The sequence below is a fragment of the Notamacropus eugenii genome, chromosome 3, assembly GCF_028372415.1.
Source record: "Notamacropus eugenii isolate mMacEug1 chromosome 3, mMacEug1.pri_v2, whole genome shotgun sequence".
Taxonomy (NCBI): domain Eukaryota; kingdom Metazoa; phylum Chordata; class Mammalia; order Diprotodontia; family Macropodidae; genus Notamacropus; species Notamacropus eugenii.
In genome coordinates, this window is record NC_092874.1 from 361,092,833 (window position 1) to 361,112,588 (window position 19,756).

Below are 19,756 nucleotides of genomic sequence, written 5' to 3' on the forward strand. Positions count from 1 at the left end.
ATGACAAAGGACTCGTTTGCCCTAAAGTATCTCTTGTATTATCATCTCCACCAGTGAAGTTAAAATTCTCATGATTACAGCTATTCCTTTGGTTAAGAGAATATGAAAGTATAGTATTCCGGAACTTAAAAAGGAGAGAAAACCTTGGAAGAACCTCTGACCACTCCCACCAGAAATAATCTCTCATTCCTTGCTTCTGGCTTCATGACTGTCTGAACTTTTGTACATTACAGTTCCATTTGTATCTGTTGATTATCTTTAACTTGAGGTCAGAAACATGTCTTATTCATCTCTTATGTAAGGGAAAAATAAAAAATTCATGAATTCAAGGTAGACTAAAATGAATACTACATTATGCATAAACATACCATATACAGTGAAAAGATCAACAATATGAAAAACATATGCAGAGCAGCTAATTTCTTTTTATATTAAATACATTTTTTCACCTACATTTCCCAACGTGATCCTTCCTCTTCTACCTCTAAAAGAGTCCTCCTTTATAACAAAGAATAAAAAAGGAGGAAAAACAGTTCAGCAAAAACAGTCTGATATTATAATAGTGACTTCCTTGGGGCATATGCCAATCATTGTCATTTCTAGGTCAAAGGAAATAGACCTTTTAGTCATTTTCTTAGCATAATTCTAAATTGCATTCCAGAATTGTGGATAAATTCACAGATCTAGCAATAATATATTAGTGTGTTTACCACTCCACAATCCCCCATAAATTGATGGTTCCCATCTATTGCCACCCTTGCTAATGACAATTTGCTGGGTATAAGGTGAAAATTCAAGGTTGTCTTGACTTGCATTTATCATGTTATTTAGAAAGACATGTCGGAAAATGCAAGCAATGTAAGAAACAAAAGATATTAATATGAACTTAAAAAAGAATGATATTATTGGTTTTGGAAAAAATAACGTTTTAGTAATAATACACCACTCTGTGTAGTGGAAATAAATGATTATCCATCAGAAATTAAAACAGAAAAATTCTTTAAAAAAACAGAATTGGCAAAGAAACTAATTGAGACAAAAGCTTCAGCTAGAGAGCAAAAATTAAAATAAATCTAAAACAATCATTTGCATGTCTACATAAATATTAACAAAATCTATAAACAAATAATAAGAGAAATTTCAAAGGATTGAGCCAAGATGGTGGAATACAGGCAATCATTCATCGGAATTCTACCAACATTTCCCTCCAAACAACTTTAAAATAACTCTTCAAATCAAATTTTGGAGCAGCAGAGCTGCTGACAAAAGGTCAGATTGAGACATTTTTCCAACCTGAGACAACTTAGGAGCTTGGCAAGAGAGGTCTATGACATGTGGGTGAGAGACAGCCTTGGAGGCAGCTGAGACAGGGGCAGCAGCAGCAGCAGCAGCTTTAGGAACTCTCAGCCCAGAATCAGTAAAGGGGTGGGACAACTGGTCATAAAAAGATTACAGGAAACCTTTTTTCTAGCACTGGGTGAAGCTGGTGCTGACTGGCAACACTACTGTCCATGAGCATTTGTGGGTTACAGTTCCAACGTGGAGAGATGTCCTTGTGTTTAGTCATACGGGAGCAGGGGCCGTGTTCACAGTTCCAACATGAGTACTAGCACTTACAGCTGTAGGTTAGCAGGGACCCTTCCTGGGTAAAGGATGGAGCATAGATGAGAAGAGCATGGACCACACCTTTCCCTGAATCACACCACCTTGGAAGCACTGTTATAGACCCCCCAGTACTAGCTCTGAAAAGACCAGCATAAAAAAGCCTTATCAGACCTCAAATTATGTTATAAAGTAATGGTTATCAAAACTATTTGATAGTATTTAAAAAACAGAAAAGTAAATCAGTAGAACAGAATAAGTAAGCAAGAAAACAGAAATAATTAAAAACAGCAACCCAGTGTTTGACAAGTCTGTGAATAAAAATTGCTAGAGGAAAAAAACCCTTTTTTTAAAACAAGAATTGCTGGAAATGTACTAGAAGCAATTGAGCAGAAATTATGTTTACATCAAAATCTCTTACAATATATAAAATAAGCCAGAAGGGCCTCTGAATTTAAAAAATCATAGCATAAAAAAATTAGAAGAAAATTAGTTCGGGTACCTATCACAACCAGAAATAGGAGACAGTTCTTAACCAAACAAGGTATAGAAAGTATGATGAGATAAAATTGACCATTTTTCACTACTTAAAATTTTTAAAGTTTTTCAAAAATAAAATTGATGAAGACAATATTAGAAGAAAAACAGTAGAGTGGAAAAATATTTACACTAAATAAAATTTGAATGTCCAAAAAATACAGAGAATTAATTCAAGCACATGTATATAAGATCAAGAGTTATTACCCAACTTGTAAATTGTCAAAGGATTTAAAGAGTTTTCATTTAGTTGTTATGAATGCAATGAAATATTACTTCGTGGGAAAAAATGGCAAATACCAATTTATGGAAACAAAATAAATTTATATATATATGTATATATATATATATATATACATATATATATATAAATTTAAAGATCTGAATAAACTGATGCAGATCCAAGAGAATAATACACACAATGACAGCAACAATGTAGATGACCAGATAAGTAAAGGAAGTTGGAATATTAATTAAATTAAAGAATTAATTAATTAATTAAAGAAGATTCCTGAGAAGGATAATGAAACACATATCTCATATTTGTTTTTTTTGGCAGAGAGGTGGGACTTAAGACAGAACACTGTAAACTTTATCAGATATGGTTGCCATACTGGAAATTTTCATTTGTTTTCTTTGTCACAAGGGAAGATTTAGTCTGACAAAAGGGGAACTGAAATGTTTTATGTAAGGAAAAAAGCATCAATAAAACATGTTTTAAATAAGTTAAAAATGATAGATATATAGATGGATAGATGGATGAATGGATAGATAGATAGACACATAGACAGATAGATAAATAGATAAAACAGCTAGCATGAAACCTAGGAATGGTCCTTCATTATTCTAGATACTTCAAAAATTATCTAAAGATCTAGTTGCTAGCATTGTCCTCTGTTATGAGAGCCAGTCAATCTAACCCAGACACGTGCTTTGGCTTCTCCTTGCTCATTCATAGAGAAATTCCAGGTAGCTCGAGGTAATAAAATACCTGCAATAATTCCAGTGGGCATCTGATCCAAAAACCATAACAAAGTTTATGTTGTCTCTATGTTTTTGTGGGTTTAGTATCATTTGTTTGTGTTGTTTTGGCTGCAATCTTTCAAAGGGAGGAGTAATGTCTTTTTCGATGTTTTCAAAAAATTAATGAGTCTAGTGATTTTCTCCTATATCTAAAAATGTCTTGATTTGCACACAAATGTTCCTTGTCTTTTGTGTTTCTTACACTTTAGAGCAGCTAAGATTCCTCCATGTTTTATCAAAAACGCTACCATTAAGAGAACAATTTAGTTAATAAACAGGGAAATATAATTATATAAAACATTTAGAAACTACAGAAACATATATATGTATATTTATATATAAAGATACAAACATATAATATATGAACTATAAATATACATGTATACAAAAATAGATGACAGCAAATACAGCAATCAGAACAGACATAAATCAAAGTAGTGAAAAATTACCTTAAGAAATACTTTTAATTCATTTAGAGACAAATTTTTTTTTGACAAGTTCACTGGACAACTAATGGTCCATATAGAAAGGAGGCAGAAGTTTTTCTCCTACTTGTGTTCCTAGGTCCTTAACCCACAGAAATCTCAAAAATATGTTAACGATGACCACATGTTCCAAATCAGAATCAAGACTATTTTGAGAAATATAAACCACCCAAGGCACGGTGGAGTAAAATGGCAAATCCTTTGGCAGGACAACTTACCTCCCTCTGTTGGCTTTCCACCTGCTTCTCTTTTCACTTGTTCCTGGGTTGACAGGTAGTTAACACTTGATTAATTACTGGAAAAAGCTGGATCACCTAAGCAAATGATGCAAGGAAAATAGAGAACTTGTGAAACACATGAAAGATCCTGGCAAGTTTTTAATTTTTCTTCTAAGCATTTACCTCTCCCATAAATTCAAATGTATTTAAAAGAATTTTTCAAAGACACACAATTATGTTTACATTTTTCAATAGACATATTTAAGAATGTTATTGCTGAAAAACAAAATATTGCATTTATATAGAATATAATATTAAACTATGTGACCAATATTCCTGACTGTTAATTTTACCTAATTAATTAATTAATTAGAAGACACCATCATTCTTGTAATATCTCTTGTATATGGCTTCTTCTCTCCTCTGAGAGTAGAATTCACCTTTAATTAAAATCTCTTGATTTTCCATTGATTTTTGGCCACTCTTTCAAAAGAAAAGCTTACATTTGAAAGAAATAAGAATAATCTGTAAATAAAAGAGCCAATGCTAAATGTTTCCTCTAATTTTCAGATCAGAAAGGAAGAAACAGTCATCCTCAGCATTTTCCCAAAAGTTTGTAGTATACATTTCCACCTGTCTTTACTGTCTCATTTTCTCTTTTCCTGAGCCATCTCAATTGGTGGGAAAATGCACCAAAGTTCCAATCTTGTTCCAACCAATTAGCAGACAGGCAACCGCCTGCATTATTACTAAGCATCCCAACTGTCCTAAAAGGGTAAGCACTTCAGCATTATTCTTCCTTCAGTGTTAAAGTCCAGCCTCCTCCTTTCTTACAAGGCAAGAACTGCGCTTTTCATTGTATTCAGTACTAGACACTGCTGACCATCAGCATTTTAGAAATAAAAGTGAAGCTCTGTGAAACTAGTTCATATTAAAATGGGCATTTTAAATTACCACCATAAAATAAGAAGTCATTCTGAAGAAGTAAATGGAATAACCCCATGGAGGTCAAAGACAGTCAGTGTGTCTGTCAATAAAATATATTTAAAACCTACTGTGTGCCAGACACTACCGTGTGCTAAATGCTAGAGATAAAAGGAAAGGTAAAAGACTTTGTTCTTGAAGTACTCACAATCCACAGGGGAGACAACAATCAAACAATTATGTACAAACATTTTAATAGGAAAACAACTGGATATAATCAACAGAGGGGAGGCAATGGAATACAAAGGGATTGAGAAAGGTTTCCTGTAGAAAGTGGGATTGGACATAGGGGATGAGAAAGAGTGAGGAGCCAAGGATGACACCTAGGTTGCAAGCCTGAGTTTCTACTAGGATGGTGGTGCCTTCAAAAGTAATAGGGAAGTTTAGAAAGGGGAGGGTACGTAAGGAAAGATAAAAAGAATTCAGTTTGGAGTGGGTTGAGTTTAAGATATCTATAGGAATCCAGTTCAAGATATCCAACAGTCAGCTGGAGATGCAACACTGAAGGTTAAGGCTAGAACAGTAGATCATCATCAATACAGATATAATTGAATAAGGTCCAATAGAAATAGAAAATAGATGATATTTAAAAAGCTCTATGTGCCAGGCACTACGTTAAGTTCCTTATAATTCTTATCTCATATGATCCTCACAACAACCCAGGGAGGTGGGTGCTATTATTATGCCCATTTTACCAATGAGGAAACTGAGGCAGACAGAGGTTAGATAGTTTGCCCAGGGTCCCCTAGCTAATAAACATCTGAGTCTGGATTTTAACTCAGGTCTTACTAACTCCAGGCTTGGAGCTCTATTTACTGCTTTATCCAGATTTCCAATAGATATATAATACACACATGTGTGTATATGTCTATGTGTGTGTATGAGAGATTATTTTTGCAGGAGGTAAAATTATAACTATAATTAGAAGCAAAGTAGATACCTACGAATTGTGGAATGGCTAAATAAACTGCAGTATATTAATATAATTGAACATTATTGCATGGAAAGAAGCAATGACTATGAATAATTCATAGAAGTACATGAAGATATAGTAAACAAAAGAATTTACATGATGACTCCAATAATTTGAAGGAAAACAGCACTGAAAGCTTTTTATAATTTTTATCAATGCAGTGACGAATCATAAACTCAGAAGGGTGGTGAAACATGACTCCCACCTCTCAGTATACAGGTGAAGGTTTATGGTTTCAGAAAGAGACTTTTACATTTGGGCAATGAATAGATTAATTTTACTTGATTGTACTTGTGTATTTTAAGAGTTTCATGATAGGCAGAAAATCATTGGGAAGGAACAGTGATGTAAAAATAAGGGAAAAGCACGGCCTCTATATTCTGAAGACCTAGGTTCAACTTTGACATCTGACACCTGACACCTATGATGACTTTGGAAAAGTCACCTAACCTCCCTGGACTTTCCTTTCTTCATCTGTGAAATGAAAGTTTTGGACCAAGTGACCTCTGAGGTCTCAGCTCTTGATCTATGATCCTAAGAAATGAGTTTAAATAAAACACCTTTAAAATAAATGAAAATGTACAACAATTAATTAAAATGTTTTAAGTATGTAATAAATGCCATTTAAAATCTCTAGGCAGGCAGAAACACAGAAGTATTGGTCAACTTTTTAAGGGTATTTAATTCACCAAATTGCCAATTCCCAGATAATTCTACAATCAGCTTCAGAGATTGTAATATCTTACTTTAGAATATAGAGAGCTGACTATTGAAAGTATTGACTCAACAATTTCATTAACTAATCTCACAGTAATTTCAAAATATTGTAAAGATAATATAACTAGAGAATGTTTAACTTAAATGTTAGGAGTTAAAATTTCTGGAGAAACTAGACTTAATGAAGTAAATCAACCTAAGCAACATTTTAAAAAAAATTATGCCAAGTATTTTACATAATTCACATACTCAGAAAAATCAGCTACCTGTGAAAAGGATGAAAAAACGTGAAATGCAGAATTCAACTTCATTAAGTACAACATATATTTATTAAATGTCTACTATGAGCAACTCATTGTACAAAAAACTGTCATTATTTAATACTAGAATAGGGTAACTGAAAATAACTTTCCAGTTATCTCAAAGAGATACTGTGTAAAAGACGGCAATTAGGTCTATTCACCATATTGAAACCAAAGTCCACTTAACAAGTTTGTTTATTTCTTTATGTTGTTTTTCTGTTCAGAAAGGGATTGTAAATGAAAGGAATTATTTTGAGACGTACTTCTAAAATCTAGAATCAGAGGTCCTGGGTTTGAATTCAGTCTCTGTCATCTACCATCAGTAACCTTAAGCAAACCAGTTCTATCAGGGTCCCAATGTGTAATACGTAGACAAATAATGAGAAGATTTTTGTTTTAAGGCAATCAGGGTTAAGTGACTTGCCCGGGATAACACAACTAGTAAGTATCTTCCACTGGATTTGAACTCAGGTCTTCCAGAGTCAGTGCTTTATATGCTGCACTACCTAGATGCCCCAGATTTAGATGATCTTTAACATTTTTCCTGTTTCTGAAATCCTGTAATGCTCTAAATTGGCCTCTGGGATAGGAGGCTTACATTACTCTCCCCATCCCTGATGTAATAATCTAAAGTGGTTCCACCTGGGAGGCACTGTGAACATAGGTGCTTTCACATCATTAATCAGTCTAATGAGAAATTTTGAAGTATTTAAGGCAACAGCATCAGTACACTTAATGCTCCCCCTGTCTTGTGGCTAACTAATCGCCTAGATACCTTCCCCCTACTTCCCCACTCTCCCACACTCTCATTCCTATCTAGTTCAGCCATCCCCTTACATTTTACTCTATGAAATCCTTACTTCATTGTTAGTCTCTCCTTACCCCTAGACCCCTTCGCTCACTCTTCATCTTCTTCCACTCACAGGGACTTGACTTTTCTCTAAAGATATCTCATCTTCTACTACCTTTTCTAATACTGACCACTCCTCTCCCACACCCAGGAAAATCTGTCATCCTACTTGTTCACCACTGCAGTTTCAGGCCTTGCTCCTTCTGCCATTATCTCCCAGCAATCACTCTTTATTTGAAACCCACATGTCTGATCAGCAGCCTCTAAGTTATTTTCCTTTCTTAGTAAATGGATATTATATTTATCTGTTCAATCACAGTAAAATTCAAATTTGTTGTGGGCAAGGAATACCATTTCTGTGCTTCTATGGGTAATACCATACACAACGTCATTAGAAAGCTTATATTCTACAGAAAGATAAGAACACAAAATAAAACGTATAATATTTTAAGTGCACAAGAAAGTTAGGGACAAAATGTTTTACTAAATATAAAAATTAAGAGATATGAATGACATACCAATGAATGAGAGGTGAGTATGTCCGAAAAGGACACTTTAGAAAGAATTCAATGAAAGGTTTCTTTAAAGAATGAAACGTTTCTTTAAAGAATGACACTCCCCTAAGTATATTACAAATATAATTTATAAAAACTGAATTTACAAAAAATTTTCAAGACACATGATACAAAAATAAGCTACACATATACCCACAGACAATTTCTTTTATGTCCTTTCCAGTGTTTTCACTGTCAAAACTAATTCTCATATATATGATCACATTATCATCTAGCTATAAAAGCCTAAAACTTTAGTTCTTAATATGACACTGTTTGCTTTTTCAAAGGACTATGTCAATTCACAGATGAGATAATTTCAAGCCTCTATAGCAACCAAGGAGTCCTTAGCAGTCAACTGTTCAGTACACAAATAAAGAAGAAAATCCTTATGCAATCATTAAGTGCTTTTTATATAAATACACTCATTTCCTGGTACTTGTGCAAATACATTTTGAAAGCAAACTTAAATGTTTTTCCTAGTCCTTGTTAGCATTATTATTTGAACAGAAACATTATGACAATAAAAATTTCATATAGCCTTAATAATGTCTCTCTTGTCGTTCTTTCGCCCTTCCTCTTCTTTCTTGCACTTCCCTTTTCTTTCCTACTTCCCAATGCATAAAAATTGTTGTTATTTTAAAAAAACATGGTAGTATTCTTGGAAAATTCTTGGAAAAGCTATATTTACATGGATAGGTGGGTGCTTTATTAAATGCTAACATGAAAATGACCATCATATAAATGACCCCACTAAAGCCCGCCTCAGAAACTTCATTAGAACATTGAAAGTGATCCTGATTATTCCATTTCTACAGTGGAGGATCATAAGCTCTGGGAGGTCCTAACACACTGCAAAAGATTGGATATGACAAACACCTATCATCTATTTTCTGACCAGTGTGATGAAGCGTGAAAAGATTTTTACAAGGGGATTATTCAAGCAGTGATTTTTTTTTTTTTTTGCCACATATGATCTATACAACTGACAAAAGAACAGAACAGCTCAGTCCTATACTTGCAAATGATGGTGACAAAATGGTGGAAAAGTGGGAAGAGAATGCTAAGAATATGGCAATTTTTCAGACTTCTATAAATACTTCATTGTTGGTATTTTTACTATCAGGTCTATGCTCACTAGTGGATTGATACACTGAAGGAACAGAATTACATCCATGTTGACATTATTGTTATAAATGAAGTCAAAATATGTGACTGGTAAAGATGGTAAAATGGCCACATAAGAAGAATGACAGGATACTTCTTCTAAGGGTAGAGTCAAAATGGTGGAGCAGAGAAAGCACTCAACTGAGCTCTCCCAAAATTCCTCTCCAAATAACTTTAAGTTAATACCTCAAATCAAATTCTGGAGTGGTAGAGCCAACAAAAGATCAGAATGAGACATTCTTCCAGCCCAAGATACATGTTTTCAACTGAAGGTTGGAATCTGCCAGGAGCCCACATGGAGGAAACACCAATGGTGGAACTAGGGGATAGTGACAGAAATATCAGAAGCTTTGGAAGCTCTCAAGCCAGAGATGGTAAGGGGATCTGGGAACCAGTGAGAAAAAGATTACAGAGGACCCTAATTCTAACATAGGACACAGGACCAGATGTTTGGCAAATCCATTATTTATACTCACTTTTGGGTATTACTTCAAGGGTGGGAAGGAGAATTTTCCATCAGTAGGGTGTGGGAGGTCTGAGAAGCAGTATCACTTTAGGTCACAAGGGATCATGAACCCTTCCTGGCTATGGACCAACATTCAGCTCAGGAGAGCAGTGACTGCACTTCTCTCCAGGTTGAAAACACTGAAAAATTCTAAACCCTTAAAATTAGCTCTGGAAATAGCAGTGTGAAAAAACTGAATCCTAAAACAGTGCCCCATACCAGGAACTGAGTCCAAATTTAACATAGAGTCTCATGTCAAGAAATATTAGAAAAATGAGCAAACAGTAACAATAAAAAAGGACTTGATCATAAAAAGCTAAAGATGATAGGGAAGATCAAGGCACCAACTCAGAAAAAGACAAGAAAGGCAAAATACCTACAAAGCCTTAAGGGAAAAAATTCATTGGACATAAGCCCAACAAAAATTCTTGGAAAAGCTAAAAAACTACTTTCAAAATAAAATAAAAATGATAGAAGAAAATTGAGGTAAAGAAATAAAAACAAAGTAAGAAAATTATGAAAAGACTTTTAACAGCTTGGTAACTGAGGCACACGCACATATATACACACATACACACACACACACACACACACACAAACTGAGAAAATATCATAAAAAGCAGAAATGGCCAAATAGAAAAAGAGGTCCAAAAGCTCCCTGAAGAAAATAATTCCTTAAATCTTCAAATTGGACAAGTAGAAGCTAATGACTCCATGAAACATCAAAAAGCAAAAAACAAGACCAAATGAATGAAAAAAATAGAAGAAAATGTGAAATATGTCATCAGAAAAACAATTGACTTGAAAAATAAATGAATGAGAGACAATTGAACAATTCTTGGACTACCTGAAAGCTATGATCAAAAAGAGAGCCTAGATAGACATCATATTTCAAGAAATTATCAAGGAAACTACCCCCAATATCATAGTACCAGAAGGGTAAAATAGAAATTGAAAGAATTCACCAATCACCATCTGAAAGAGATCCCAAAATGAAAACTCCAATAATATTGTAGCTAAATTCCAGAGCTCCCAGGTCAAGGAGAAATATTACGAAAGGCCAGAAAGAAATATTTCCAGTATTGTGGAGTCACAGTCAGGATAACACAAAATTTAGCAACTAGTACAGTAAAGGAACGGAAGGTTTATAACTAATAAATAAAAGTAGAAGCTAATTTTATTTAAAAAATAGTAAAATAGATAAACCATTGGTTAATTAGATTTTCAGAAAGAAAACCAAATTATTAGTATCAAAAATGCAAAGGGATAATGTACCATCAATGAAAATTAAATTACAGCAATTATTAGGAGTTATTTTGCCCAGTCGTATAGTAGTACAACTGAAACGCTGAGTGAAATGGATGAATATTTACAAAAAAATACTTCCCAGATTAACAATAGAGGAAATAGATACTTAAATAATCCTATCTTAGAAAAAGAAATTGAATAAGCCACCAACAAGAAAGAGCTGCCTAAGAAAAAATCCCCAGAACCAGATGGATTTACAAGTGAATTCTACCAAACATTAAAAAAAAATTAATTTCTACAAAATGTCTTTTATGACACAAATATGGTTTTGATACCTAAACCAGAAAGAGCAAAAGCAGAGAAAGAAAACTATAGACCAATTCCATTAATGAATATTTAGGCAAAAAAAATTTTAAATAAAATAATAGCAAGGAGATTGCCATAATGTATCACAAAGATCAAATACCAAGTTGGATTTATACCAGGAACTCAGGACTGGTTTAATATTAGGAAGACTATCAGAATAACTGACTTTATATATAATAAAAGCAAGAAAAATCATATGATTATCTCAATAAATGCAGAAAAAAGCTTTGATAAAAATACACCACCTATTCCTATTAAATACACTAGGGAGCATAGGAATAAATGGAGCCCTTTATTAAAATGATAAGTAGCATCTATCTAAAATTAAGAACAAACATTATCAATAATGGGAATAAATTTAAAGTCTTCCTAGTAAGAACAGAGGCAAAGCAAGGCTGTCCACTATCACCACTACTATTCAATATTGTATTATGAATGCTACCTAGAATATTACACAAGAAAAAGAAACAGAAGAAATAAAAATAGGCAAAGAGGAAAAAAACTATCACCCTTTGCAGATGATATGATTTTATATTTAGAAAACTCTAGAGAAACAACTTTAAAAAAAACTTGTTGAAACAATAACTTTAGCAAAGTTGCAGGATATAAAATAAACTTACACAAATTATCAATATTTCTATATTCTACCAACAAAACCCAGCAACAAGAGATAGAAAGAGAAATTTCATTAGAAGTAACTTCAGATAATATAAAAGACTTGGGAGCTTACCAAGCCAACACAAACCCAGCGATTATATGAACACAATTATAAAACACTTTTCACACAAACAAAGACAAATCTAAGCAATTGGAGAGATAGGCATTGCTCATGAGCAGGCCAAAACAATATAATTAAAATGACAATTCTACCCAAGTTAATTTATTTAATTTACAGTGCCATAACAATCAAACCACCAAAGAATTATTTTACAGAGCTAGAAAAAAATAATAAAATTCATCTGGAAGAACAAAAAATTTAAGAACATCAAGGGAATCAATGAAAAAAAATGTGGAAGAAGGTAGCCCAGTAGTACCAGATTTCAAACTGTATTACAAAGTGGTAATCAGCAAAATCATTTTTGTGCTGTCTAAGAGACAGAGTGATGGACCAGTGAAATTGATTACACACATATACACAGTAATAAATGACCATAATAATCTAGTATTTGATAAACCCATGAAGATCCATGCTTTTGAGGCAAAAACTCAATATTTGACAAAAATTGCTGGGAAAACTACAAAGTAGTTTGGCACAAATTAGGCATAGACCAGCATTTCACACCACATACCCAAACAAAATAAATGATTTAGATGTAAAGGATGCTATCATAAGCAAATTTGAAGAACATGGAAAAATGTACTTCTCAGATCTATGGTGAGGGAAGAATTTTTGACCAAATAAGAGACAGGGAGGATTGTGGGAAATAAAATGGATAACTTTGATTACATGAAATTAAAAAGCTTTCACATACATAGAAGAATAATACAGATAAAATTCGAAAACAGGAAATGGGGAAATTTTACAGCAAGTTTCCCAGATAAAGGCCTCATTTCTCAACTATTTAGGGAACTGATCCAAATTTATAAAAATAAAGAGCCACTTCACAGTTGATAAATGGTCACAGGATATGAACATGCAGTCTTCAGAAGAAGAAATCAAAGCTATTAATAATCATGTGAAAACTACTCTAAATTACTACTGATTAGAGAAGTGCAAATTAAAACAACTCTGAGATACAACCTCACACCTATCAGATTGGCTACAGAACTACATAAACACTATCTAAGAACAGAGGGTTAACTCTGCCATTCATTAACAAATGACATTTCTTCCCTTTCCACACTCTATATATAGCCAAACTTTCTTTTTTGTTCCCCATATATAGCACTCTATTTCCCATTTCTGCTCCTTTTTATTATCTATCCATAAGCCTAGAATGTACTCCTTCCCCACAACCATCCCTTTTAATCACTTATTTCCTTCAAAACTCAGCTCAAGCACCAATTTCTACATCAGGAAGTTCTTAACCTGGGGTTCCCATAAGGGATTTCAGAGGATCTAGGAAAATAAATGAAAAATTAATTACATCTCTACTGTCACTAATGTCTACATGATTAAATTTAATATTTCTTTCTATTATGACTGTAGGCAACAACTCTAGTATTTAGTAGTACTATGACTGTCACCAAATGAAATCACAAATACTTCCATATCATGTTACAAATGTTGCAGATATCTCAATATATTATTTACACGCATTACTATTTTGAAATATACTTACTAGACTTTGCTATTTGTTTTATTGACATATTACCTTTTGATAACTATTTCAACATAATTGATTTCCTTTGTAATCATATACATTTTCTCTTATACATTTATAACCATTATTCTGAGAAAGGGGGTCCATAGACCACTAGACTTCCAAAGGGATCCATGACACATAAAAAGTTTAAGAATCCTTGTTTTATGTTTTATTTTTCCTGATTCTTCCACTACCCTTTTATTTGTTTTGTGCATATATAAATCTATTTGCACTTACACACACACACACACACACACACACACACACACACACACACACACACACACACATTATCTTGTACTTGATGTCTGGGACGGTTTCCTTTCTGTCTCTGTATTCCCAGTTCTTAGTATGGTGCCTCGCTTATATTAGGTTCTTAATACTGACTGATTTATCAGCAAGCCGTGTGACTGCCACAACCAACACTGTTAATGCAGGAACAGATTGGCAGATTTAGGCTGCAAGTTGATAACTTTATTAATCACTCCACACTTAGCACAACTCTAATTTCATCATACTAGTTAGTCGATAGAAACAGTAATAACTGAGGTAGAGGTTCATTTTCTCCTTTAATCTGTCCTTCTCTAAAATGCACATAAGCATCATCCAATTCACCCACTTTTCTTACTCTCCTTTTATCCATAAATCCACAAAAGCCTCCTATTCACAAACCCCTATTATAATATGGGGACAATACCCAAGTTTTAAAGCTATTATAGTATTTAGCCCTCTCTCTTTAGAAACCAGTTTTCCTTTATTTTTTAGTAATAGCTTTTCTCCATTATCACCCATTTACTAAGACTTCTCTTCGTTACCTAGCCAGTCTGTCCTCGTCCTGGATAACCAGTAATGGATCTGTAAAATGTTGCCACATTCCCTGCCAAGTAAGAGTCAGAAGGCATCAGAATAGTTCTCCCAACTTTCCTTAAGAGACCTAGATATGTAATTTACATCTTTGGGCCTGAGCCAGTTCTTAAAAGGTTTGCTTCCATTAATCCAGCTCTCCATAAAGTTCAGGCCCTTAGACACAATTAGAAGGGGTTCAGTGGAGGACTGCATATACATCTTTAAATACATATGCATATATATATATGAACTAAGTATTTTATAAAGCTTTATGTCTCTACTATATTTTCAAAGTAACTGAAATCCATCTTGTAATTATTTAGTTTTATATATAAAATAATTTTTCTTTTAAAATGCTCCCTTTCCACCAAAAAAAAAAAAAACCCACAATTACAGAGCTAGGAAAAATAACAAAATTCATTCAGAAGTCAAGAATGCCAAGGGAGTCAATGAAAAAAAACTTTAAGGAAAGTGACTGAGCAGTCCCAGATCTCAAACTGTATTACAAAGTGGTAATCATCAAAATGAACTGGTGTTGGCTATGAAACAGAGTGGTGGATTAATGCAATAGATTGGGTACACAAGACTTAGTAGTAAATGATTATCATAATGTATTGTTTGCTACCCAAAGATCTAAGATTTGGGGGGCAAAAATTCACTGTTTGACAAAAATTGCCAGGAAAACTAGAACGTAATTGACAGAAACTAGGTATAGATCCAGTGTTTCATTCACTTAGCAAGACCGCATCAAAATGGGTATGTGATTTAGATATAAAGGGTGATATATCATAAGCAAGTTAGGGGGGACATGGAAAATTTTACCTGTCACTATGGATAAGGGAAGAGTTTATGATCAAACAAAAGACAGAGAGGATTGTGGGAAGCTGTTAGAAAGGTTTCATTATCTGCAGGTTGTTCCTCCCCCTCCCATTACACAGACAGTAAGCTACTTGAAATCAAGGATTTTTTTCTGCCTTTCTTTGTATCCCCAGTGCCTAGCATAGTGGCTAGCACAGAGTAAATACTTAATAAATGCTTGTTGACTTGATTTGTTATAAAAATATTTACTGATCTCCATTTTCTGCAAGTTTGTTATGCTCTGTCCAGGTGCATCCTTAAAATATTCTCAGGATGACTTTGTGTAGTTGGATTTTTCACCAAGTTTCCTACCAATTTGTTTTTCCCTCCACTGCTTCTTCTTGTTTTATGAGGTCATGCTGTTTGTAATATTTCATCCTTCATAAAATTTCACAAATAAATTTATATTCAAAATTGGTATTCTTCTTGGTGACCCTATCTCTTCTTGGCAAGGAAATCAAAGGTTTGCTAGCTGAAATGATTTCTATTTCCTTTGGTTCTTCCTGTTATTAAGATATCAGTTAAATTTATCTCAGAAATGGTGATAGTTTGTATAAATGTGCATTCTTTCATCCATTACCCAGTTTTCAACGTCAACATTTCATTTACATAGATTAAGTTGGAGTTGTTTCAACTCCAGGTCATATCATCAACTCATTTTTATTCTGCCTCCTGGCTAACTATTTATTTTTATCTCTGCCCTAATAAGTCCTACATCAACAACTGGTCATGTTCTGTCTGTTAAATGGAACCAATTTCTTACTTTTTTGTTGGTGTTATTTGTTGCTTATAGCGTCCAAAGTCTTGCAACTCTCTTCATGAAAAAATTATTTATGACAGCATGAGACTTCTGTGTATTCTAGTGGTATTTGGACTATTTCATTTCTTACTTCTGAATTGTATTTTCCAAAGTATTTTGTTCAATATCTGTGTTGAATTCATTAAGTATTAAAGTCTGTTTTGATTTAATTAGGCCAAGCTATGCCACTAAAAAGCTATATGACTAGAGGCCAGTCAACCTCTCAGTCTTAATTTTCTCATCTGTAAAATGAGGACATAGAATTAAATGATCTCTAGGATGCCTTCCAGCTCTAAGATTATTTAGTCTGTAAATGTCTTAAAAGCACCAGTTTAAGGTTTATAAAGCATTGATAAGGCCAGTCTTAAGCAAACTATCAAACAGACCAAGTTTTCTTTTAGCAAATTATTTTCCTTTCTCTTAACCCTATTCCCCTTTCAGTATTCTTCCTTTTCTTGTACTTTCCCAATCCCCCATATTAGGCATCCAACGATTAGGGTCACTAAATCATCAGGTCCCAAACAACAATCAAGGCTTGTCACTGCCATGATTTCTTCCTTCATGCCCTGATTCATTATTATATTTAGATACCCCATCTCATCCTCTCAACTACCCTCTGCCTTCCCAAATATCTCAAGAGAGGATGCTGGGGGTGGGGGGGAAGAAAGACCCTCAGCTTGCCACATCTACTCTCATCAAAATTAGATCTTTCCTTCTATTTCCAAGAGACATGTGTTCATTTAAACAAATGACCCCACATAGACTACCAATTTTGCTGTAAAATCAGGAGTGACTCCAATGGTCAGAATTTGGAATCAAATTGAAGGACGAGGCCATAATACAAGAAATACTGTTGGACAGCCTTTTAATATCCTTCAGATTATTCCACACAGGCAGTTATCATATCTATCAGTGAACTATGCATCCAGAGAACACTATAGGATATGGAGAAATCTGGTTAAATTTCTACCTGAATAATTAACCAATGAATATCTATTATTCATACAAAAAGTATTAGTGGAACTCCATAGTAAAAGGACATGTTATAGATTTGGATATACTTCAAGTGAAACCATGTCCCTCCTTCCAAACAAAAAAAATCCCATAATATCATAGGAAAATTCAAGTAGAACACATGACCTCTAATGCAAGTGTATTTCCTACGAACGAACACACGTGATGTTAAAAAGAGGGTCATGAAGTCTATGTTCTGAGCAGAGTTATAGAGATGTAAGTGACCATTTAACAATCTCAGCTATGAGTTATTAACCTCTTGAGGAGAGAAATATAGTTTCCCTCAGTAAGAAAGAGAGTTATTATGCCTTTCACACAATCCATAACTTAAAGACACCATTGGCATGATAAAGTTATTAGTCTCTCCTTTAAAGGAGAGACTATAATAACTCACTACTACTTTCATCAGAGCTAGTAAGTTCCAGAGTATATCACCCTTCCTGAGTAAATTATACAGGCAAGTTTTTATTAGAAACATATTTTAATACGTTATTATACCATATTAACAAACAATTTAAAGCTGATTGAATGATACGATTGAATTTTTAAAGGAGAAGAAAAGGAAATAAACAAGCATCTATTAAGAATCAACTGTGTGTCAGGCACTGTGCTAAATGCTTTACAGTTATGATGCCATCGGATCCTTCCAACAACCCTGGTAGGTGGGTGGTATTCTTATCCCAATTATACAGTTGAAGGAACTGAGGCAGAGGTTAACTGATTTGCCTAGAGTGACACAGGTAGTAAGTAGATGAGGTTGGATTTGAACTTTGACTCCAGACCAGCTCTCCATCCACTGCACCACCTAGCTATCTAAAAGACAATTACAAAGATATACACACACGTCCTCTCTGTCTCTGTCTCTCCACTAGTTTGGGGGATTAAATCCCTCACTACAGTTTACTAAAATCTTCCAAATCTGCCAGTTAGGGAAATTCAACTGAAAGAACTTCTTATAATTTACTTTTATTAAAAAATGTCTCAACAAGTGTGACAAAACTACAGTTTTAAAATATAAAGACTAGTGTGACTTTTGAAGTAGCCATATGTTAAATAAAACTAAGACAGCAACTGAGGACTATCTAAATTGCATATAACAATGAGTGAGCAAACGTACTTGCTAGATTATGACTAAGGAAGACCTTGGAATAAGGTTAAGCTGAAAAAATGGAGATGCCATTAACTAATTAAATAAAATATTGCTGTACACTAATTATTCTTCCATGTTGTATCAGGGCAATGCATTGATTTTTTAATTCCCTTGCCAAATCAGAATAAAAAAACTCTAAAACCAAAGAAGCTATCAGTCCTTACAAGATACACTCTGGGATTTTCTTACTGCGTTATTTAATAAGGCTTTCCTCCAGTAATATAGCTAAACAAATTGTTCAGCAAGCTGATTAGGATAAGGTCCAAAAGGAGTTTCTTTCTGAAAGGGGATGTACTCCACTCTGGAACAGTCACAAGAAGTCTACTAAAGTCATTGGGTCAGGAGTCACCCAGGTGGGACTGCTTTAAGTAATGTTAGTGCTAGAACCCGACCCAAGGATTTGGATTTGCTTTAGGATGACTTGAATGTGTGTACCACAGACTTGACTTCAAGGGAAAACTTCTTCCTCTATTTCATCCCCATAACCAAATGAACCTCTCTTAATGCCTTTGATGACTACTTAATGAATACCTCATAACAACATTAATAAAACCTGCCTAGTGTGTGGGGGGAAGCAGGTGTGCAGGTTTCCATACATTCTACCACCAGACATGGAGAAAATTTTTTTAAAATTATATTACCTTCTAGAATAATGAATAAAATGTCTAAGATAAGAATTTTTGTTTCGCTAGCTAACCTTTACTCTCTCAAAATCATTTTAAAAGAATAAGCTAAGGTATTCACATAACGTAGTAAAATAATATACCTTATAGTTAATAGGAGATAAATTTCTGTAACAAAAGCACTGTAGAAACTATGAAGTACTGTATAAATGTGAGCTATCATAGTTTAACAGTAGCAATCCCTTCTGGAGAACATGACTAGAGGGGTCCTTACAGGGACACGTGTCTTAGTAATTTCTGGTGGCCCCCTTCCTCCCAAGAAAAAGGCACAGGAAACCAGAGTTTTCTCATTAGTGTCCACATGGTATGGTATCTTTCCTTGATGGAAGGCTATTTTGAAAAAGACTGGCTAGTGAGCATAAAGCACTTCCCATTCGCTGAACTTTTCTGTTATAGCGATTTTCTTGCAGTCTTCTGAAGACTCATAGTCAATAATCACATATCTGGTATTTACTAGCTGGCTAACCATGAGCAAGTCCCTTAGTCACTCTGAACCTATTTCCTTATTTTTAAAACTGGGATAATAGTATTTTGTCGTTGTTCTGTGTCCACTCTTGGGAAAACTTTCA

The 19,756-nt window shown here is 34.0% G+C and overlaps 1 protein-coding gene across 8 annotated transcripts in view; it reads right to left on the reverse strand.

The window, feature by feature from the left end:
* The window catches only part of PAM (peptidylglycine alpha-amidating monooxygenase), a 384,053-nt gene that overhangs the window by 337,304 nt on the left and 26,993 nt on the right, over positions 1-19,756 (reverse strand). For all 8 annotated transcript variants that reach the window (XM_072597316.1, XM_072597321.1, XM_072597320.1 and 5 more), the window contains exon 2: positions 3,866-3,961. The gene's annotated coding sequence lies outside the window, so the exon portion shown is untranslated. The remainder of the gene's footprint in view (positions 1-3,865; positions 3,962-19,756) is intronic.